Source organism: Argiope bruennichi, chromosome 2 (genome assembly GCF_947563725.1).
Source record: "Argiope bruennichi chromosome 2, qqArgBrue1.1, whole genome shotgun sequence".
NCBI classification, from domain to species: Eukaryota; Metazoa; Arthropoda; class Arachnida; order Araneae; family Araneidae; genus Argiope; species Argiope bruennichi.
Genome location: NC_079152.1, coordinates 21899323 through 21925051, shown reverse-complemented (window position 1 = coordinate 21925051; position 25729 = coordinate 21899323). Strand labels below are relative to the sequence as shown.

The 25729-nt window shown below is 30.8% G+C and overlaps 1 protein-coding gene and 1 long non-coding RNA gene across 2 annotated transcripts in view; one reads left to right on the top strand and one right to left on the bottom strand.

The window, feature by feature from the left end:
- LOC129961724 (neurofilament medium polypeptide-like) overlaps positions 1–17788 on the bottom strand; it is a 59595-nt gene extending 41807 nt beyond the window's left edge. The window contains exon 1 of the mRNA XM_056075274.1: positions 17666–17788. The gene's annotated coding sequence lies outside the window, so the exon portion shown is untranslated. The remainder of the gene's footprint in view (positions 1–17665) is intronic.
- LOC129961725 (uncharacterized) lies at positions 17720–25379 on the top strand. Its single transcript, XR_008783819.1, has 4 exons — positions 17720–17863; positions 20236–20288; positions 22326–22391; positions 25067–25379. It is a non-coding gene; the product is annotated as an uncharacterized LOC129961725 (long non-coding RNA).
- The last annotated feature ends 350 nt before the right edge of the window (positions 25380–25729 follow it).

Below are 25729 nucleotides of genomic sequence, written 5' to 3'. Positions count from 1 at the left end.
GCAAAGTACAATGAACAGAACCATGTAGGGTTTTTGAAATAATATATTATAAGTCTTCTAAGATTTGAAGTTTAAAAATATTTTGCTGAGGAAACAATGGAAATTTTTAGCAACCATTAAACCAGCGATTCAAATGGTTGCCAAAGGCGGCTAGTTAAATTAAACTGCCATTTCTGATGAAGCTTGCAATACACGTTTAATAGAATATAAATTTGCAATAGTACAGTAGCATAGTCGTTTGAATGCAACATGAGAAGCAGGTATTTGGACGATAATCTCTTTTATCACTTATCTTAAGAATTCCAATAATTTGTTAGTTATACTGCATCATTTGTCCCTTGCTCATACGACTTATAAGATGCTAAATAGGCAACTCTGTTATTGTACTGTTATAAATTAATCCATTAAACATGTCGTGTCATTTTCTTTTATTGTCATGTGAGAACATGTTGTTTTGGTTTGAGGTTTTTGAAACCACGAAATGCACGTACAGAAAATTGACGATTTATCGCTTTTGATTTATCAATTTTTCGACTTTAAGGTTATTAGAAAATGATAAAGAAGGTGTCAATTTCGGCGACTTATCACCAACAAATAGATACAACTTGGCGTGAATGTCCGCTACTAACCCGATTCTCTTATCTGGGCGATTTTGAGAAAGTGGGGGGGGATCGCTTTTCTAAAAATTGACGATTGCGCATTACAATAGTCACGTGATCATTCCAATCCATTTTTAAACTGAATTTTCGCAAAATAAAAAAAAAATTCTGTCCTCGAGTTACGATTTTGGAGGCCGATTTTAAGATTTAAAAAAAGCAGTGTTTTCTAAATATCTACACATGCGTAATCTGACAGTCACGTGATTATTTATAACCTGTTTAAACTGGTTTTTCATGAATTCATTCTGGCCTCGAGAAAGAAATTTTAGAACTCGATTGATTTTTGAGATGGTCAAAAACCATCACTTTTCTAAAAGTTGATGATTGCGAAATATGAGTCATATGGGAATCTGATGTTTTTTCTGTCGGATTGATGCCATTCAACTTAAAAAAATAATGTTCTCACATGATAACTAAAATCTGCGATAGCAGATTTCATTTTTTTAATTTATTGCAAAAGAGCCTTTATGTATTATCGATCCCGTCTTCTATTATAAATAACATGCATCTGCATATTTGTTCTACATTTAATCTGTCTACCAACTTTTAAGACCCCCTGTATATTGCATATCAGTTTCGTAATAGTACAGGCGATGAATGTCTTTGAAGTTAGAAACTGAGTAATGGAGTCGAAGTAAAATTCGTTTAATGCATTTTTAATATGACATAATTAATTGTAAAGTTCATTCAGTTACTGAGCTCAAAGTATTTTGAAATTTCTTAATAAAAGTAGCACCAAAAGATATTTTAAAGCACGGTCCACGTGCTGAAAGAATCGGAGCCAGCTGTTCCTCCGTAAATGACTTTGTTGCAAAATGATTCAACGTACGTCAAATCATTTTGTTTTTATAGGAAGGCGGCATTCTAAATTTAGGATTAACGCAGTGGTACAAGCTGATTGCACAGCTGCGGTTTGACATGTGGTTTAGTTTGGATTAGAAACGAACAGAAAGGCGGATTTCTTACATCTAAATTATTTCTTTCTTTCCGAAATTTCGTCTGTTTCTTGCTCAACTAGTAATGGATTTCATAGAAGATAATTTTTTAAAAGAAATTTTTAATTTGTCATTGATATTTCTATTTGCATTTAGAAGTGAATTAATATCGTGGTTCTTATAAAACCTTCAACCATTATAAAAGTCTACAACATTGATGCATCTGATGCTTATTAAGAAAGTTCATGCATAAATATGTTAATTTTTTCTTGAGGTTATTTTTTACAGCTTATTTTTATTTGTCTTCTATCTGTTCCCATTCTTCTACTAAATAATATTGATAGGGTGCTTTTCCGTTAGCCGGGCGCAAATGTCACCAATTGTGAACCAAACGTGAATTTGGCGTAAGAAATTTGGCGGAATTCTACATTATCTGGCGATTCTTCGCTTGCGCCCGGCTAACGGAAAAATACCGTTGATAGAAATCAAATATCCAAATCGAGTTTAAAAATAATGGAATATCTCATGTAAATTTTCTGGCATCGAAACGTATTCTCTGACTCTGACTCGTTAAAAATCTTTACATGTTAATTATGTCTGACATTTAATTATGTCCCGAAATTTCGTGGAAAATTTCGAGCTAATTAAGGCATTATAAAACCCTTTGATATACTTATAAAAGGGTATAGGGCACCATTTCTTGCTGGTCATCGAGTGTCACTTAATATCTCAGTTTGGCTTTCACCGCTTTTTTCTGCGTCACGATAATACAGAAACCATCCGGAATTGCGAAGTGATATTTTTTTTGAATAGAACGTTTTAATGTTTTGACTCGCTATTCGAACAGAGAGAAAATTATTTATATGCACCTTATTTTTTTATGATCTTTTTTTGTGTGTGGTTGTTGTTGACAAAATTGAGTGTTTTTTTTTTTCTAATATGGCAACAGATTTTGAAAAATAAGTGATCTGAAGTTTTTGCTAAGTATAGTGTCTTGTATAAGTTGCTCTTTAATGGAATTGCAAATTTTTTTTTTATTTATTAACCTTTATTTATTAAAATTTTGTTATACATAATATTAAATTGAAAAATAAAATAATTTGAAAAATATACAAAACAATATATTGTTTACCTACGGATTCTAAAACATTCCGCTCTTTTGCGCTTGCATTAGGATGGGTTTAATTCGGCAAAATAAGGGTGAGAGGAAAGACGAAAGGAGGAGATATCTATATCTATATCTATACTTATAATAAAGCTCAATGTGTGTGTATGTGTGTTGGCGCTCTACAGACCAGACCGTTCGATCTACAGCTACCAAATTTGGCACATGCATATGTTGGAGATCGGGAATGTGCACTTGGAGGTACCTTGTTTGAATTTTTAATTAGAATTTTAATAATTAATTAAAAACTAACTTTCCCCCCAAAAAATCTTTTTATTTCCCCACCGCCAAACGAGAAAGGCTCCAATTTTTTCCCCGTGCTAACGAGGTTAGACTTAACATATTTTCGACCGATATTTTCAAACGATTCTGTTTATTTTCTTAGTGTTTGATGCATTGAAAATTAAAATTTGTTAATGAATCGATCTTTCAGATTCATTCTGAAGTACTTTTGAATTAAAATAACACAGAATAAAGAAGATTAAAAATTTCTAATCTGCGTAGCGTTACCTCAACTGGCGTAGAAAAATCCACGCATTTGCGTTACCATAATTGGCGTTGAAAATTCACGCATGCGCATTGTGTTCTGATTGTTGACAACTCTATTTTCAACGGATATGGACTTGGTTTTGAAGGCTTAACATGTTTTCAAACAATAAATTCAAAGAATTCTGTTTATTTTCTTAGTGTTTGATGCATTTAAAATTAACGCATAATTGTTAATTAATCGATCTGTTCATGATGACGAATCTGAGAAAATTTTGTTGAAAACGTCTTGAGATATTACATAAATTAAGAAAGATATTCTTTAGTGCCCATAAGGTTTAAATACTCAGCGACTCTGTTTTCAAAAATCATATAAAAAAAAACTTTGTTTCAGTAAAAAATATTATTATATTAATTGCAGATTAATCCTTTCCACTTTAATTTAAAGCATAAATTCTACAGGAGCTAACAGAAAATTACAAAGATACATATTACATTATGGCTGAAGGCCTTTATAATATTATGAGTGGATCATATGACTATCAAAATTTGAAGCTTTAAAATATTTTGATGAAGAAGCTATTAAAGTAGGAGTAACATAAAATATTTAATTATTAAAATTTTAACGAGCATTAAGATTGACGAACCGGCTGGTCGCCAAATGCGGCTAGTTTAACAATAAAGTAAATTCCGGAAATGGCGCACCTTCCGTGTGTCACCCCTTAGTGAGATAATTTGGGGTTGTAATATGTCAAATAAAGTATAAATAGCTATATTCTGCTGAAATAAAAACAAAAATTAACTACCTGAGGAGGGTCATATGTGTCCCAGTTGTCTTTTTAAATGGGACACATGTGTCCCATTGGGGTTGAGGTGACCATATAAAGTACGTTGAAAAGTTGAGTCTCTAGTTTTTATAATATTTTAAAACAATTTTATTGCAAGAAAACTCTTGCCAATTACATATCCAACATTATTCATGACATTTCTATATATGATACATTGCGAAACAGTTTTTGAAGAGTGAAACTTTACTCATGGCACATACAGTTTTCGTTTGGGTTTCTTAATTACTAAGATGTGATTAAAAATTACACTAACATATGAATGAAATCACAGAAAACCATTAGGACATGCACTTCAATAAATTCCCCAGTTACAATAAAATCCCCTTTGGATGATTTAAAAGTATCAGATGGGACATATATGTCCCGGTGGGGCCCAAAGGGTTAATATTCGATGACAATTGATTCTGTTCTTTAATATCCATCATTTTCTTATTTAAATTATTCTTTTAAAATTAATAACCTTTTTATATAAACATGAAAAGCTGATGTTTAAAAGTTTGATTATCGGTTAATGCCTCTGCACTGGCCTTCAGAAGCAGAAGTTAAACTCAATGATTAAATCTTTCACATTCTTAAAAAAACCCTAATTTTTAACCATAAACATATGATTTAAAACACTTATATACTAAATATTTTAAAAGAACACACATGAATTTAAGATTATAATATCAGGAAGTTGTTAAACTGTACGACTATGGAGTAATTAATTTAGGATAATCTTTTAATTAATCACAGACTCGGTTCTGACAGTCTGGTGTATCATGTCAATTATCTAGTGCCACAGATTTTAACTCCATATTCCATTTTTTAGAACGAAAAAGGATATTTTACTGAACAATATTATTAGCGCAAATTTAGTGTAACTACGCATCTTTTCTTAACACGAGACAAAAAATCCCTTCTGAAAAAAAAAATCCTTTCTTTCACGTCGCAGTACTTTTATTTTTAATATTCCTTTTTGAAGTTCTAAAAATAAAGAAATAAAATTCTTAAAAAAGAAAAAAAAATTTTAAAGTGTCTGTAGTAGAATACAAATGGCATTAGGCACTTTTTTAAAAACAATTTATGATGTGCTATCAGGAAGTTTTCGTTAAAGCAGTTGCCAAAAATACTAATTCTAGAAATTGCACAACAAAACCAGTAATAACTGTCAAAAAAGGAAGGGAAAAACATACAAAGCAACATCCGACTTCCTGACCTTCAAAATGCAGGAAAAACAGAAAATCACTTTTATGACAATGGAAAAAGATGATAAAGATAATAATTAATTTAACTCGCGAAAGCGAGTGTTTTATCACTTTTAGACTTGCAACCAGCAATTTTAAAAAGGGATTATTTAAAAAAAAATATTCCATTTGTTTTATCTTTAGAATACACTACACATTTGTTGCTTTTATTTTAATTCGAAACGCAATTATAATACACAAGTGATAATCCGAGCTCCTGGGCATTTAATCTTTTTAGAATATCGCATTAGTTAGTAAACCTGATGTGATCATAAAAACAAACTGACATTAAGCTTTTTCAAAGTTGCACAAACAAGTAAAGCTAGTGTAGTTTTTATTGATGCTGACAGTGTTTTTTTATAAAGCTGATTGATATCTACTAGTTTCAAATGAATTAATTATCAAATCGAATGATAGACTTCAAAATAACCAGCAGAACTGCTTGCGACATTTATTTATAACTAGCCGCCTTTGGCGACCAGCTGGTTCGCCAATCTTAATGTTCGTTAAAATTTTAATAATTAAATATTTTATGCAATTCCAACTTTAATAGATTCTTCAGCAAAATATTTTAAAACTTCAAATTTTGATAGTCATATAATTCACTCATAATATTATAAAGGCCTTCAGTCATAACGTGATATGTATCTCTCTAATTTTCTGTTACCCCTCGTAGAATTTATGCTTTAAATTAAAGTGTAAAGGATTAATCTGCAATTAATATAATAATATTTTTTTACTGAAACAAAGCATTTTTTTTAATAATATGATTATTGATAATAGAGTCACTGAGCGTTTAAACTTTATGGGCACTAAAGAATATCTTTCTTAATTTATGTAATATCTCAAGAATTTGTCAACAAAATTTTCTCAGATTCATCATGAACAGATCGATTCATTAACAATGTTTCATTTTAAATGCATCAAACACTAAGAAAATAAAATGAATCGTTTAAAATAATCGGTCGAAAACAGGTTTAAAAAAACTACTTAAAAAACGATGTACTTAAAACTGTAAGCATATATAAAAAAAATATATAACTAACATAAATACAATTTAATTACAAAAGCATGCAACTAACCTAAAAATAACTTAAATCATTGAAAACAGGTTTAAAAAAAACTACTTAAAAAACGATGTACTTAAAACTATAAGCATATACAAAAAATATATAACTAACATAAATACAATTTACTTACAAAAACATACAACTATCCTAAAAGTAATTTAAATCGTCCGTTGATAACGGTTGCCATGCCAACAATCAGAACACAGTGCGCATGCGTGAATTTTCTTCGCCTTTTACGGTAACGCAAATGCGTGAATTTTTCTACTCCAGTTGGGGTAACGCTATGCAGATTATACATTTTTAATTTCCTTTATTCTGTGTTATTTTAATTCAAAAGTACTTCAGAATGAATCTGAAACATGGATTAATTAACAATGTTTAATTTTAAATGCATAAAACATCAAGAAAATAAACAGAATCGTTTGAAATAATCCGCCGAAAAATCTTAACCCTAGCCTCATTACTGTTGGGAGAAAAAAAGAACTAAAGCCTAAATCATTTGGCGTTGGGGAAAATGGAAGATTATTTTGGCGGAAAAGTTGGCGGTGGGGAAAATGGAAGATTTTTTTGGCGGGAAAGTTAGTTTTTAATTAATAATTAAAATTCTAATTAAAATTTCAAAAAAAGGAACCCCAGGTGCACATTCCCGACCTCTAAGGTATACATGTACCAAATTTGGTAGCTTTATGTCAAATGACCTGGCCTGTAGAGCGCCAACACACACACACACACACACACACACACACACACATTGAGCTTTATTATAAGTATAGATAGCTGATAAATCCAGTATTTCTCGGGATGAAATAATTTTCAAGTTATTTTATTAATGAATAATTAATTTTGATTAACCTACTAATATCTATTCGACAAATACTTGATAAATCTTTGATAAATTTCTTATACTGAGCAAAATATGAAGTAAATACTAACAGCAAAAGCTAAAGATCTGGAAATATCTTTTGGCCCGGATAAGAAATGTCCAGCACAAGAGCATTTCAATTTAAGGAATACCATAATAATTTGGAAGGTAATGAAATAAAGTTTGGATCAAAAATGAATACAAAAAGTACGGAACAAGATTTCGAGTGGACTTATTTTCTTTCAAGAAAATGAAAATGAACTGATGCGCCATCGACATCAACAAATCAAATGAGAATTTCTAGTTCAATTCAGCATAGGATGCAAATTTAACTGATGCCTCAAGTAGAACAATGACCAAAACTATTAAAGCATTTCTGGCTGATTTCGATTTAGTTTCGTCTGAGCGATAAAACCTATATAATTAATAAAAACAAAGTGAAAAGAGAAGGGGGGGGGAGGAAAGAACTAAGGGAAAATTATTTAAGGGTACTAAAGGAGTCCCGTTAAGAGTTCGTATTTTGATGGGTGCAAAATTGAAACTGTTCAATAAACATCTGGTCATTGAAAATCAAAAGCGCATATTGCATTCATAGAAGAACCAGATAGCAAGTTTATAAGTCATATATCGTTTACTGCTAGCGAAAGTGCAAAAGAAATAACCCAAGTTATTATTAAATTTACAAAGAATGTTTAATATGAGTCTACTGAACTTATCAGTTATCGAATGTGACGGAACAACTGTGAATACACGTAATGGAAAAGTAGAGTAATACGTTTGTTTGTGACATACATTGGAAAAACATTACAATCAAATGCAAGTATGATGCTTACGAATGAGTTGCCACTAAGGTATCTTATTCTGGGCAATTGTCTTGCGGTGGTATGGGATGCACGAGGATAGAACCAGGGACCTTGTGGTTCGCGGCCGAGTAACAAGACCACAAGACAAAAGCAGGTGCTCGCGTTTCGTAGCTGTTATCTGGCTTATAAGCTTTTCACCACAGACTCTCCCTCCAGTGAGTCGGAGGTGAGACGAACGATATGGCTATTGGGTGGTGATGTATTAGCTGTTGAGTCTAATGCGCCTGTACCCATTTGTCTAGCGCCAAGCGTTATGGCGAGAGTGTGTAGGTGAGTGGTTGCTGATGCTGTTGTTGCATCAAGTGAGTCTGACGACTTTGGGTTGCTGCGGCCTTTTTTTTGTCTTGCTGCGTCAAGTGAATCTGACGACTTTGGTTGCGGGTAGATGGGGCTACAAGAGCTGTACGAAGGTTGAAGGTTCATCGTCCGAGGTCACCAATGTAGCGGATCGTTATGAGCGAGTATAGAACCTGGGACCTTTTGGTTCGCATCCCATTAACATGACCACGATACAAAAGCAATTGCTCGGGTAATGTAGCTATTAACTGGCTTATAAGTTTTCAGCACAGTCTGTACATTTCAGCCTTTTGATCTGAAGATACCGAAAAGCTTCGTTCTGATCAACAATATTTGCATCAGATCCGTCTTGCCATAAAGGATGGCAGTTTCTCTTCTTATGTGACTGCAATAGCCTAGGTAAACTCAGTAATGCATGATGGTTAACAACTCCAAACCATTTATTACTGTTGTACTATGGTACTCCATGTCCATCACAGAACTTTATAATACACTTGAAGTATGCAACGCACTTTTTTCTCAACCATGATGCAAGATAAAAAATAAAATCGAATTGACAGAATGGGTCCAATATTTCTGGAAAAATCATTTCCCTTTCAAGGCAGTTTTCTGACAGTGTAAAGCATTACATACTTCACGTTAATCATTACATATTATTTACAAAGTATTCTTAAACGATGCATATTTTGCGCATCCCGGACATTATTATCTATGCCACACGACTCTAGGAAACACATCCGGCAATTATTAGTTAAGCATTTTCTCGGCGCCAGAGATAAGAAGACGAAGAACTCAAATGGTTTAACATTTTATTCAGGCTTCTTATTTTAAGAATTTCAATTTCGAAGCAATAGATAATATTGATTTCATTGATTAGTTAATTTGTGTTGCAACAGAGTCATCTCTTACACATTCAATATAAATGACAGACTTGAAAGAAAGGTACGAAGAAAAGTAATTTCCAGAACTAACTGGAATTCCTGCTTTGAAATTGAATGTAAGAAGCCAGAAAAAACGCAAACCACTCATTCTTCGTCTTCTTATTACTGGCACCGAGGATATGCCAAAATAATAATTTCCATGCCACACGCAATGTATCGAATGACGTTTTAAACTAATATCTGAAGCTGAGTGAAAGTTTGTGGTGGGATCGCAAAATAGGTGCTAAAATTCAAGCAAGAACAGAACTTCCAAATTTCACAATAAGAGACAATATTATTCTGTTGTTGTTTCTTATGGCACTTGCCATGGACAAGCCCGCTGTTATGAAGACAGCGATTTTAGGCCAGTGGGGAAGCGTCTCTTGTTTTAATAGCAGCGCCATCTAGGGCCAAGAAAACGACTTAGCTACACACACGTCACAACTCTTTTTACGGGGCGGACTTCATTCACGCATTTCATTCATTCATCCACAGATCGTAATTTAAACCTGTATCAGAGAACGATCACCCCTGATCCAGTACCCCCAGTGGTATTACTTTCGACATGGAGGACTTTGTGACCATGACAGATTTATACGCGCGTCAGCCACCAAGCACGCGGGGAATCTTCGGCCGCCGGGGTTCGAACTCACAACCAAAGGAGCGCGAATCCAACGTTCTACCAACCAGGTTATTCCGGCCCAATATTATTCTAAAACCTAATATTGGTACTAACAGTTAAAGTTTAATTTCAGAAACAAACAAGGGTGAAAAACTTTTTAAGTAGAAAGCAGATAAATTTTTTTTAGATAATTTTAACGTTTAAATTGTAGATCTGTAGGAAATTTCAACCAAATTTACAGACCGATAGATTTACATCCATCAAGGGATGTCTATCTATCGGTCGATAAATTCAATAGCTAAAAAACGATGTATGTAAAACGCGATAGATAAAAAATGCAACGATTATGAAAAATGAAATTTGGTTTATCAACTTGGTACTGAAACTGTAATTCTCTATCAAAGTTTACTTTCAACATGTGCAAAAATAAGAATCCAAAATGATTTTCTTAATTACGCTACGAAGTATAAAGCGTTCATCTTCAAAACTCAGAAAATAAAAGCCTGTTAATTTTTTTTATAAGAAACAGAGGGAGAATAATACTTCAATTAGGGAATATGCGAGAAAGTTTCGAGGAGCAACTCCCACTTTAAAAAAAATCAAATCATGATTTCTAAATCGAAAAGACGTGTTTTCAATCTCTATTTGCAAAGAGAGTATTGAACTCTTATCACTCCTCGTGCCTGTTTTAAAACACCTTGAATGTCGCACTTCTTGGTGACAATAATTATCGGATGATCTAAAACAGCTTTGCCTTGAACTAGCTCAATGTCAGATCTTATCAGCAAAGCTAGAGAAAATATGTTTAATCTCTGAAAAATATTTAAAGCAAAACGCCCATCGTTTAATCAGAAGTTAAAAATAAAAGAGTTGGGAAAAAAAAGAAAGAATTTGAGGCGACAAATTGATAATTCAACAACTGATGCTTGGTAACTAAATATAAAACTAGAACACATTTTCTTATAAAAATGGTGCTTGGAGTAAATATTATTCTGATTTTTAATTAAATTCGGTTTTCGAATAAAAAATTTTTGGGTAAAAATAATTCTGCTTTATCTCATGAAAGTTTTATACGATATAAATACCTTTAAAAAAACTAAATTGAATGCTTTAATTTCAGATGCAATCATGCAAGTTCACAATTGTACATCGAAAATTAGAATAACTCTGATACATTTTTCTTTCTTTCATCTATTTTGTAAACAAGCAATCAATATATATATAACACTAACGTATCTGACACAGAAATAATTTTTATTCCTTATTACGGATTGGCAACAATCAAATGTAAACTTATCTACATACGAATGCTCCAACGAACTGTTTTATTCAGCGTTTATACAACTGTTTATTACATTATTATAATATAAATGCTGCATGCCTTGTCAAAACTTCATTCAGCCCGAAGATGTAAAAAAAAGTTAAGAGATTAGCAAATCGGAAATGAAAATAAGCTTAACCATCCCTTTGGATACTAGCTATGACTTACCCACTGGAAATAGATGGCTTCCAAAACTATTAATTCCCCCAAAAAAAGATTTTCGCATTATCTTAAAAGTCAAAAAATTACCTCTTTAATGATATCGATTTCATTTCTGTACTGTTTTTTTCTTTACTTTTAATAAATTCTTCAAGTTTAATTTACAATGCTATCGTTCTTTTAATGTTAGGTTAGGTTTGGTATGAAAATAGAATTTTAAGAAATAATGCTCACTTCAGTTGCATTTTTTAATATTATGAAATTCAAAATCATCCATCAAAGTACTCAATTGCGCGCTTTTGAAAAGTTAAAATTAAGATGAAAAAAAAAAATGCCTTTTTTTTATCATTAGTTCCGAAATAGGATTTTCCCTTCTGCTGATATTTCATAGTATATATACACCTTTAATTTCTGCCCACAGTAATTTGTTGCAGAATGATACAGTTAAGTCATATTTTTAAGTCGTATCAATTAAACTGGTATTTGTAATTAATCGTTTAATAACCTGAAAAGTCAGTAATCTTAGTGTGCAAACTAATCACAAAAAGTGGCTAGTATATAAATATATTTCAAAACCATGACAGAAACCATCAATCTCTGTATCTAGTTTTATATTATGTGGAATTTAAATAAATTTAATAACGTTTATACGTTATGAAAATGAAAACGTTTACGAAGAACACAACTTAAGTAAATGTGTTAAATTAGTCCTAATCCTCCTGAGAAAAATATAAAAGGTTTTTTTAAATTATGAAAAACTTTACTTCTTAAACTTTTATTAGTAAGATATAACATCTCTTGAAGAATCATTGAAAAGTGACTTAATTCTTTTCTACGATCATTTCCTTATAAATCACAATAAAGAAAGCAAATTGTAACGCTCATCACAATATTTTTGACACCTGTGGCTCCCAACTAGGTTTTATTGCATCTTGGCGTCTTAAGTAGAAAATAAAAACGAAAAATACGTGCTTTGAAAAAAAATGTAAACAAGAATTAAAAGAGGGGGCGGAATTCTAGATTGGCGGAGTTGTTCCATTTTTACCCAGATTTCTGCCACAGCTATCTAAGTAATATTATTAAACTAAGATGTAACATAAAAGAATGAATGGACTTTTCAAATCACTCAAACTGACTGCAAAAATACACTTGTTCAACAAGTTGAAAACAAGTGCGGTGATTAAAATTTGTAAAAATTCATAAGAGTTAAAACATGTTGAAAAGGCTGTCGTTAAATGATTTTCTGTCACATAGAATCATTGGCAATCTTACCGGTTTGTTAAGAGACTTTGTAGGAAACTAGATATCACTTTCACAAAAACGCCATTTTTTTCAAACATTTTTTATTTTTAAATCAGTGGGAGTGTTCTTTCCAAAACTTTATCGTATACTTTCTAATAGAGATGTTATCCTAGAGAACGACTTGCATGCCATTGGCGAACAATAGTTAAAAAAAAATATTAATCTTGGCGTGAATTTAGCATTTTTGCTGAATACATCGTCGGATACTTGGCGAATTTTTTGGCGATTCATCTTTGGCATGCATTTAAACGTGAAATTCGAAAAATCGAATTTAATTTTTAGATGCATTTTTCTTAACCGATTGGAAAAAAATTCAAATAAAATTATACTCCTGTATTCACAAATGCCCAAATCAAATTCGCTATATTTATGTCATTGCGTTTTTAGCGTGTTTACATATTTCTGAAAGTACAGACCAACAACCGGTCAACCACTTGTTGGATATGGCTGAAAACTTGATAGGTGTGTACAGTATAGATGTTAAATCTGACAATGAATTGTATCAATTTAGTTCTCTACATTTTTTTAGTTACCATGTTATATTCGAAAAGCAGGTCAGGCTGACTTCCTCACAACGGATTTTGCTCAAAATTTGATAGAAATTTACACATTTGATGTAAAAACCGTATGCCAAATTTCATTCATCTAGATCAAAGCGTTTTTGAGTTATCTTTGTCACAGATAGGCAGACGAGCATGCTCCAAAAATGCATTTTTCGAAGTCAGATAAGTTAAAGTCGTGGATAATCATCAAAATCTGGAGGGTTTTTTTTTTTTTTTTTTTTTTTTTTTTTTTTATGACTAAGTATCTTAACCATATTTCATATACGAGAAAGTGAAAATATAATTTAAATATAATTTCCCTGACATAATTCTTCCAAATTAAAGAAATAAATCTCTTTTAAATTTGGCAACATTTAATAAATATCAGAGACTGCCTTTGGATGCTAATTGCTTTAATAGCGATAGTTAAAATAGATTTTAGCAAACGTTCACAATATTTTGCATTATACCGAAGTAATAATCTTTGAGAAATTTTGGGTTGAAGATGGAAATTCCGTTGTGTGTGTGTGTGTGCGTGTGTTCTTTATTGGAATGGATGTGTAATTTGCATGCACAACTCGTTCTTATTGGATACTTTATTTTACATTGAAAAATAAATTTTAATTAACATAACAATTTAACTCTACCTCATATATGAGATTGCCAGTATTTCATCAAATATTGATAATAATATATTTCATTGATATAACGAGTTCATTGTTCAGTTCTAAAACAAAAATGGAATCTTGAAAACATCATCAAAATATTTTCCCGAACTGAATTTTGGCAATGAATTTAAAATGGTACGCAAAAGAATGCTGTATTCTGATTTCTCAGTTTATAATGAATTTGAAAATGAAATTTTTAAAATAAAAAAGTCTTTAAATTCACATTCAACACATTGTAGGTTTATTCAGTGTTTTATTCCAATTCGTAAACTTTGCAGAAATATTGATTCTTTATTATTGGATTATTTCCATAGATTTAATTCAATAAAAAAGAATTACTAAATTCATCTAGTATAATTTTTGTTATAATACCTTGTCTAAATACAAGAAAGCATATTTCAATAATTATCTTCACTTCTGTTTACCCGGAAAAAAAAAAGTAAATATATAAGTAATCACGTTAAAATTTTGTGTAACCAGTTATTGGTTGTTTTTTGATGACATCGTGTATTAAAATATTTATTTTTAAAACAACCTCTTAAATATGATTTCTCAATTACTTGCACTTTTACAAAAGTAAATTTAAAAAATATTTGTTGTGGTGGAATGAAGATCATTATGATATCCGAGCAGTGGAAGCAAAGAGGATCCCTGTTTTCGGGAATATTTCTTTAATGATCGCATTTCACACAAAACAAACACAAACACGAAAGACAAGACAACATATTAACGTGCGCACCTCTTAACAGAACATCATCTCATTTCATTATAATTACAATCGCAATGCTCTATGGAATGCGTACCTAATTAGGTATCGCCATCTGTTATCCAAAAGAGAAAATAGAGTAATGAAACTGCTACACTGTCTTGAAATGAATCAAATTGATTTCTAGAAATTCATTGTCAGAAAATATGGTAAATAGTATAATGCAGCTGTATCCGAAATGAAAAGGACTAATTACTTAATTAATTACACTTGGTAATTCATTTATAAACACTTACTGTCGTCTTCTTCCTAGACAATGTATATGAATTTTGCATAATTTTATATTCAACAGTCAAGAAATATTTCCAAACTATTAAATACAATACGCTTGTTATTTAAAATGTATTTATGACCTTGATTTTTATGAATTCATTTAAATATCATGTTAATAACAATAAAATTATCACAAAATAAAGTCCATTCTTTAAATTTTTATTGCGAACTTTAAAATTAATTTATTAAATAATTAATTAATATTAGTAATCCAACTTTGCAGTTTTCTTGTATTCGAAAATGTTTCAAAAAAGGAATACGATTTGAAATGGAATTTTTTTTTCAAGTCAGTTGTGAAAACATCTGATCGGTAATTTTTTTCCTTCTTTTAAACACATAAATCATGCCATAAAAAAACTTTTAAAAATTATGAATTGGAGAAATGGTTTATAAAAAGCTGTTACTTCAAAAAAATAAATAAAGGATTTTTTTTTTAATAATTGAAAAATAAACTTGAATCATATTAGTTTAAATAATATAATATTAACAATTATATATATTATTGTTTGTTTTTTTTACTCTTTATGATGCTTGATAATTTTATACCACTCTGAACGCAAGAATCGTTTTAAAATTTAACACACAGAATTTAAACTTTAGTACGAGGGTCACATATTAAAATTCATCTCACGAGTTTATTACATTTTTGAGTATTGCGCTTACATACACAAGCACAGACGAATTAATAATCAGTCAATTCGTCGACGCATATGATGCAAAATTTGATATACATTTAAGTTTTTAATCATAAAACAATTCGCAAAATTTTATGAAACCAGATTGGGGAATTTCTACTTTCTCGCATAGATAGCTCATAGAGAAAGTATAATAAGCGTCAAAAAATTGGAACTCGAAATTTTGCCGAAACTCTACGTTTTAGACCCCCTTGTGTTCGAAAAACACCTTTTTTTGGAAATATGAGACCGTCTCTCTGTGAGAAAGATAACTGAAAAACGCTTTTATCTAGTCTGAGGAAATTTGGTATACGGTCTTATTTTTATCAAATTTTATTCTGCTCAAAGGGAATCGGACTGTCCGGTTGCTCGAATGTAATTTACCACGATAATTACAAAACAAAGTGAGCTAGATAGATAAAATTCGGTACGCCGAATTAACATCTGTAATATAGACACCTTTCAAATTTTGAGCCAAATCCGACAAGGGATTGTCCATCTGTCGGTGTGTACTTTCAGGAGCATGGAAACGGGGTATCTCAAAGACGCAATGATTTAAATATATGAAATTTGATATGGGATTTTATAACTGCAACTGTTGTTCTGTGTCTAATTTTTGTTTTAATTGGTTATGAAAAAAGTGTCTGAATGACAAATTCGCCTTTCAGATACTATTAACCTCATACCAGGAATTAGTCATCAAATAGCTCGTCAAAGATTATACATTAGATTCATTAAAAATGCTATATTCATGCCAAAAGTTGATATTTGGTGATTATTTATATGCCAATACCATGCAGGGCCTTCTCTGGGATAGCACTTTTATTTGAGAATATGCGACAGTATTCACAAGCATACAGATGGGCTGAGAGACAGGCCTTCCTTTCATGAATTAGTCCAGAATTATATATAAATGAATAGTTTTTTTTTACAAAGATCATATACCAAATCATAATAATCTATCTTACACTATTTCTGAGTTGTTGTAGTTACAGGCAATCGTAAGTAATTTCAGAAATGACTTTTTCAGATTCAGCGACATTCAAATTATGAAGATTCTCCAAGATATAGAGATTCTTATAATTATAATAATTATTTTTGGCAATTTAAGGCAGGTGACTAGGTTTAAAAGTCATTTTTTTTTTGCGAATATGTGAATTTTTTTAAATTTAATATTCTTAATGTTTTATTAGTTTTCTTTATAGACCCGTTTGAATTTTATTTCTAAGTCTATTTTTGGTGAGAATTACACTCTTGAATTTATATACGTTTTAATGCTATTTTAAATATTTAAAGGCTATTTTCTCAAATTATAATCTTTGGAAGAATTTTCTTATGAATAATTCCATCAATTAAAACCTAATGCATATTTTTTGTTCAAATTTGGTATAATAATTGATAAATATGTCCTGCAGTTCCTGAACAAGAAATATAAGTAATCTATTCATTTAGAAATATTCTGTAACAATTTTAATGTTTCAAAATCAGAAGGAAAAAAAAATGAAAATTTCGTATTAGTTCAGGGAATGGAAAATAAATTTATTAAGCTATCTGCAAAAAGCTGTCTTGATAAACTTCTAAACCAATAGACTTTTTGCTTTATACATTTTTTAGTTAAAAAAAAAAACTTTTTTCCAGCTTTTAAAAAAAACATTCAACTCGTTTATTTTAGTTTCATAGATATTTTATCATTCTTTTTTATACAAAAATTTAAAAATATAATTATTTTAGAGTGATGTTTTTTTAAAGTCATTCCGAACGTAGTCGCATACCCTAAATACTTTCTCTTTCTATGTACACTGAAAATGAATTTCTTGAAACTTTATGATTCTCATTCATCCTACGCCTACAAAACATAGCTTGGAGAATATTACTGGAAAAATTCTAATGGAGTTTTCCCTCTACATCTACATCCAATAATTTATAAAAAATACAGCTATTCAATAATAATTTTCTAAAAATCAAAATGGTTGCACAATTTCTAAAATTAATTTAAAATTAGCTTACCTTTTCTGCGCTTCTGTACAAATGATGATCTTCTGTCGGCAGGAAAAACGGAAGTACCGTCTACATCAGGAAACGTCGCAGGAAGTCAACTTATCGAACGCGAACATTCCAATAAATAAAAAGGCACAAGAAAAAAAATCTTTCCACAAATGAGAAGCAAGTTTGTGCAATTATCTCATCGAGTTCCAGAAATTAAAGGTAATCTTTATTTTTTTACTTAAATATTTTTTTTTAGTTATTATAAAATAATGAGACAAAAAATTTAAAATATTAATACATCTCTTTCATTTCTCTTCAATGAAACAATCCATAAATAAAAGAAAAATTGTGAAAATATTTAAAGAATTTCATCTAAATACGTTATGCCGATTAATGAATTAAATTTCGTAAGATATTTCAAGATTTTAAATCCAGAAACATTTCAAAAGTGTTGCCTTCTTAAAAATTTTATTGAGTCTAAAAGTAAGAACAATGAAAACATCAATTTAAAAATAATATCTCTGAAGGAAGAATCCAAACTTTAAGAAATTAATTTTCTTATGGCTGTTAACACAATATTCAGGTCAAAGTAATACCGAATTTCTTATATATTTGTTAATAATTAGTTATTAAGGTATATATTGTTGACTAGGACTCGGCAACCTTTTATTTTCGTAAAGAGATAATAAAAGGTTTTGTTATTTTCTCACTAGGAGGCTAATCCCCTTGTTCGCTACGTTTCGTCAATCCTCTATAATTGCTACGTATATCTTTTCTACAATATTTTCTCGTAGATATTCTAATATCTATGAATATCTTTTCGTTTGATTCGCAGACGAAATTGATTATTCCATTATAGAGCAATGCAATCGATTCTTTTTACTTCCTAAAAATACATTGTAATAGTTCAATGGGTTGAATTGTAGTTTAGTGTGCCCCCGAGTTTGTCGCCAATATGGTAACCCAAAGAAACGATCTTATAGCAACCCTAATGCTGTTTTGTTAACTACTTTTTACAGTGGTTGAGTTGTACATGAACTACAACTATTACAAGATCATAATTTTAATGCAAAAATTGGAAGCCGTAACTGTTTTGCAGAATTGTTTATTTAGTCCGCCACCTTTGTTGGCGACTTGGCATCCTTGTCGCAGCAAGGGGCATCCTAAACCACCATTTTATCGTTAAATAAATTCAACGAGTCAATGTATATCATAAGGAAACAAAGAAATACATAATAAATTAATTTCTTCACCAGGGTATTCTTTATATCTATTATAAAGTGCCCTATATATTTGGGAATAACAATTTCTGTCCATTATGTTTTGTATAATAAACAGGACAGATCTAATACATCTGTCAGAAATTCTACTTGACAAAGCAGAATTATTGTCTTGATTTTAAATTTCTGCAAATCTGTTAAGAAATTATTAATTGGTAACATTAATATTATTAACTGGAATCAAACTTCTAGTAGCTCTAATATTGACATCACCTTCAAAATTTTTTTAACTTATAACTTTGAAAGATATTTTTTATGACGGACAAAAAGCAGCCATCGCAAAGGAAGAATTGTATCATCGAATATTTTGGCGAAAAGTAATAGCATCGGAATGACTGCCAACCACTTTTAATGCTTCTGGATAAATAACATTCACGAATTCGATTTGACCGTTGTGGCAACAGTATGTTTAGATCCAGCTTCTGGATAAATAGCATTCGCGAATTCGATTTTACCGTTGTGGCAACAGTATGTTTAGTTCCAGCCAATTAATAAAAAAGGTGCATCGTCTGATTAGTCTTTAGATCTCATTTTCATTCAGACATCTGGATTGTTAAATTCTTCTTTTCCGAGCATTTCTTTGCCTGTGTTAATTAAATTTCAGTTTGCCTATAAACAGTTTAGCTTCAGAATATTCAGCTGCATGTCGCTGTCCATAGCGTTTGTAACAATCGTATCGATTATCCATATTATTAGCCATTTTTTTTTAAAAAATGGTACTTTGGTATAGTAAGAAAAATGATGTGCGTTGAATACTGATTATAAAAACCATGATATGAAGGAACCGACACCTTGGACATGATAAAGATGAGGAAATGAAACCCAGAGGATTGTTACACTTTTGCTAGGTGATTTAAAATACGAAAACAAAAAGAAAAGAGAGGTCTCAGCTGCTGGTCAAGAGATCAGACAACACAGGAAAGGACAATAAAAGACACGCAGCAGTGAATCTTCTTTTTGTGAGCGTGTTTAAAATTTGTTCCTGATGTATACACATTATTTATAATCATTACATGTATTTGAAAATATTTTTATCTCTAGAAACTCCAAATATATCTGCTAATTTTCAATAAAAATACTACACTTCTTTACCAGTTATTGTTAGACTTTCACCAATAAAATACAACAATCACTGTTCAAGATAGGTGTTAAATAATAAGTTCAAAAAGGAATAAATAAAATATTTCATTATGTCATCATCGTAATGAAAGGAGTTTTTCTTCTTTTTATTTTTAAATACATATAAACTTTCTTTCTACTGTGGCATTTCAACCATCAATAACTGATAGAGTCCTTTTTTTCTCTCTCTAGAATGCACGCATATGGATTTCTGATTTGCTGCATTATTTTGAGTCAAGTGTTAAGTAAGTAATGTACAGCTGAAATAAAATGCATGTCTGTAAAATTTAAAATTATATACATATGTATGGATATTAAAATTCGTGGCAAAGTTTGATTGCTTATATTTTATCTTATATGTGTTCATAAACAGAATTGTAGAAAAATAATAGAATAAGCAGAATTTTTTAACTTATAGGATGAATAACTAGACTGTTACAGCCACTACATTATTTATTAAACAATCAATATTATTCTAGAATAATGTCCATTGAACTGTGGAAGAAAATTTATTTGCAGGAACTACTTTGTATTATTTTGAAATGGAAAAAAAGAAACGACATTCTTTTAAACTTTAATTTAGAATTAGGTCTGCCTACCTCAGAGCAGAAACAAAAACATGCTGTAGTTTCATTACTATATCTTCTCTTTTGGATAATAGATGGCGATACCTAATTAGGTTCGCATCCCATAGTGCACTGCGATTGTTATTATAATGAGATGAGATGCTGTTCTGTAAGGTGTGCGCGGGTTAATGTCTTGTCTTTCGTGTTTTGTGTGAAACCCAAGTAGCACAGAATGTTGAACAATATTGTATAATATTGTGCGATATTATATAATATTATTAAATATTCATGAATATTATATAATATTATTAAATATTATATGATATTATTAAATATTCATGAATATTAAATAATATTACGAATATTATGCAATATTGTAGAATATTCGGATGCTACTAGGGAATGTGATCATTAAAGAAATGTTTCCGAAAACGTACGTCCTCTTGTTTCCACGGATCATAATGATCTTCATTTCACCACTATAAGATGTTTTATGCACAATGCAACTGAAATAATTATCAATTGTAATATAGTTTACTAAAATACTCTAATATTGAGTTTATGGAGCTGTAACTAGAAAATTTTTTTGTATGCATTGTATCCTTCAAAATGTCATGATTTTGCGAAACAGAAAATTTTAGAAGTTATTTTAAAAAGTGAAAGAGTAACCGCAGTGATAAGAAACCTTTTCCATCAATGTAAGCAATATTAAGATATGTTAGTAGAGTTGGCGATTCCACAGTTTTTGGTACTTAATCACTTTTGGGACACGATTTTCATGTAGGATAATGCCCTGCCTGTTTTTATGTGGAGCTCAACAGGAACTTCCGCCGAGGCACGGATGACTCATCAATTATAAAAATCACATTAATTAAATATTTAATTATAAAAACTCTTCTGGAAAAATATCTTCCAACTACCGGATTTCTCCTTTCACCTGATCTAATCCGTGTCTTTTTCGGGAATTTCAAATTGACCAGATTTGGCGAGAACACTACAAAATGCATTTAGAAGATAGCATTCGTCGGGAAATTTACAGAGTGCAGATCTATTGCATTGAACTGAAGAAATTATTACTTTCTTGTTGGAATGACATGGCTGAATAAATGGCATATTCCAGGCCATAATCTGAATTTTCTGTAGCCCAAATTTCACTCCATATATGCAATTAGACTCACTCAACGTCATCTAATTCTTTCAGAGTTACGACTAAGTGAATTGAAGGGAAAACTCTTAAAATTGTAAGCATTATGCGCCAAGTGTGAGAACACTTGGCATATGTTTTAAAGCGTGAATTCCAAGCAATTTTAGCTAATATGAGCTAAACAGTGAATATAAAAATGCCATTTGCCCGAAAAAAAAAGAAAAAATTTGCCCAAATATTACTATTTAAATATTATCAAATGAGATTAATGGCTCTAATTCTATGAGCTGTTGAAAATTAGAATTCGAAAACTGTATGACGTACAAATATATTAGCTTTCTTTTTTCTTTCATACTGATTGAGGCGATAAATGAGGGCAAAGTCTCGGGCACTACAACTAGTACACAATTTCTGATAATCATTTATATTTGATAGTAAATAAATAAAAAAAGCTTAAAATTTTCAGTTTTATCTATCTGTACATTATATTTTTTAGCATTTTTCTATAAAAGTAACTGCGAGACAAAATATCTAATTTTCAATGCATTTTATTTACTTGATGCTTTTTTCAGTTTCTCACAGTCAACAGAAAAGAGTTCCGTGCTGGACAAGGCAAAAATGTGACGCATGCACCAGAAGTAAGCATATCTTGGCAATAATCTTTGTAAAGCCCCGTTCCGACGATCCGTGGCTTTAAGGATATGATTGAACATTTAGGCTGACGATTTATGACTGACCTTTTAGGATATGACTGACCAATGGGTCGGTGCATTTACTGACATCTGGTCCATTGTATGACCACCTCCCGCCTATGGACGTCGGTTGGGAACTTCTCACAAATTGTCGGTAAAATGGAAACATCAAAGAACCCCGGAAAACCACAAAAGAGGGCAAAATGTACCAGACTCAAGGCGGGCCCAGGTCGTAGGAACGTGGCTTTACGTGGGATTATTTTGTTTTGTCCTTAAATAGAACAAGCTTCACTAAGGCCACTGATGTAGTTCTAATAGTTTTTTCCGCTCTATATATTTGATTTTTCAAAATGAATTTTAAAAAATCAAAAATTTCTAATCTTTTGTCTTTGTACCTCTCCTGAATCATTTACATTTCATATCTCCCGTTAAACCAATACTGAAATTAAGCTTAAACTCTTTGATAACCTGCCCAATACTGATACATCACATCTACTCATACTGATACATTCTCCGATACCCTCTACGGTTAGATTATTCGGAAAATATAGCAAAAACAAGTTTAAGTTTAGTTATATTAACATTCCATTTTAAAGAAACACTAGGGCTATTTTGGGACGGACCTCATAATTTTGAACAGCGGTCAAATGATGAGGACAACACCTGAGATGGTACCCTCTCTCCAAACTTCCATGCCACAGCAGCGGAAAAACGTTTGGCCAGGACGGATTTAACGGGCACCAGACCCGCTTACACGACGATTCTTCAGTGGAATCGGGTTTTCACCGATCCCGAAGTCGAGACCCTACCACCGCGGCCCCATAGCAAAAATAAATCATGATATCAGGGCCCCTACCTGGCCTATATGGTAAAATGGCTTTGTTAATGTCTTTGAAATTAAGCAAGAGAATTAGTAAAATATATTCGTATTATATATTTAAAATAATTACGCCCATAACATATTATTTTTTTCCGAGAGTTCTTTTTTATATGTATACAATGCGCAATGCAATAGTAATGTTATCATTCCAAAGTAGTTTAAACAGAATTTTCGCAAAATAATAATAATATGAAATGCATTTTAATTTCAAAAATTCAAATCTACTATCGTAAATTTCAAGTTACCATGTGAGAACATTATTTTTTAAGTTATTATTCGTCTTAATTAATTTAAGTCATTAAAGTTTGAAACAATCACGAGACTTCTCTATCGGTCTCTCTCTCTCTCTCTCTCTATATATATATATATAATTTTTTTTAACTTTCATTTTTAATTTTTCTAGCTGGCAAACAAAATTTTGAAGCTTGACCGATTTTGAGATGAAAAAACCCATCGTTTTTCTAAATGTCGACGCATACGAAATCTGATAGTCTCGTGATTATTTCAAACCGGTTTAAACTGGTTAATGACTTAAATTAATTAAGAAAATTCGTAAGAATTCAGAGAATGTATAATTTGGAAATCAAGTTGTAACTCGAACTGCCGATGTGGCAACCTTCTGCATTATTTTTTAATAACCTTATTTTAATCAGTTGAAATTATCCCTGAACCAACAATCTTTATCGATTAAACAAACAATATTTCAACTTGTTTATTTTTAAAAAAACGTTGCGCGAGTTAGGCAACAACACTGTAATTTCCAAGGGACGTACTACAACAGCAGATGATAGATAATTCAAAAGCTATACAGTGAAAGTCGACTCCAAAATAAAACTACATTAGCAGACGATAGATAATTGAAAATCTATACTGTGAAAGCCGATTCCAAAATAAAAAGGTTAAATCGCAAATTTGTTGCCTACACATTTTGAGGCTTCAACAATTTGTTGCCTTCAAATAGCTTCAAAAGCCTCAAGCCAAAACAACATCATGTTCTAACATAATAAAAATTAAAATTAAAAAAAAAAAATTAAAAAAAATCGAGAAGTTTTGGAGTTCTTCCGATTTTGAGATAAGAGAAAAAATCGTTTATAAATATCGACGCATGCGCAATCTGATAGTCACATGATTATTTAAAACCGGTTTAAACTCGTTAATGACTTAAATTAATTAAGGTAAACAATGACTTAAAAAATAATAATTTTCTCATATGATTACATGAAATTTGTGATAACAAATTTCATTTTTTTTTATTTACTTATTATTAATAATTTTTTCAAATTTAAAAATACATGCAGAAATAAAATTCAGAGTGCTTACCTTTATTTGAAGGTGAGCTTATCTTCTACAAAATAGATCTTCTTTCTTAGTTTTATCAATTTTTACATATCTTCAGATCATAAAAAGGAATTTTCAGTTGGATAAAGTAGAACATTGTGCATATCTTTTCTTTTTGTATTCAATTGAAATCTTAAGACCTCCAAAGTTAGTTATCATAAATTGTATAGTTTAAGGTTATGTATTTAGAAGGACCAATATCTAAAAAAAAAAACTGTTGTTGGTTTTTTTGCAGTGAAACAATAATAATGATCTTCTCCAAGAAAGTTCATGTCAAACGAACAGAATAATTTCTTACAATTTTTTGTTTCGATGTTCATGAATTACTACTTAATCTAATATTAATTTTTATAAACCTGATATAAAATATATGTTCGGAAATATTGTCTTCTTTCCATTGCAGAGTCTCGAATTGGACAGATGTCTCTTTGCTGTGAAGAATGTGCTGTGGGAAAATTGAATGTCAGAGTCACGAGATCCAAAGTTTACTGTTGGTGTCTCAAAAGTTGAAGCTGAAAAGTGTTCCAAATATTTAAAAAGTAAATACTCGATGCTTCTTGGAGGTGGAAAGGTTTAAAAGATAGAAAACTGCATTTTGGATCTGGAAAAATGACCAAGGCAAAAAAGATAAGCAACACCAGATATAGTACCTCGTAAAATCTGTGACAAATATCAATAAACTGCAGTATAGTTAAAATAAACGCATTTTACTTCAACTAATGATTGAGTTTTGAATTCTACAAACACAACTTGTTTAAATAAAAAAATTTCAAAATTCAAAAACAATGAAATGTATTTTGTCATTATATTAACACTTAATGCATGTAGCACTCATGAACATCAAAAATACATCGAATTAAGTATTTCTTACACCATTTATAAACATTTGATAGCCCAAATAATTCAAGATGCTACAAAAGTGAACTCAGATATTCAATAAACTGTTATTAGAATCAAAATGGCATATTTTGTTTGAGAAACCAATATTTCCAAACGTCACCACTGCCATCAATGATAAATGAGATTGACAATAGACAGAGAGCTATATTTTGGGAATACTAATGGT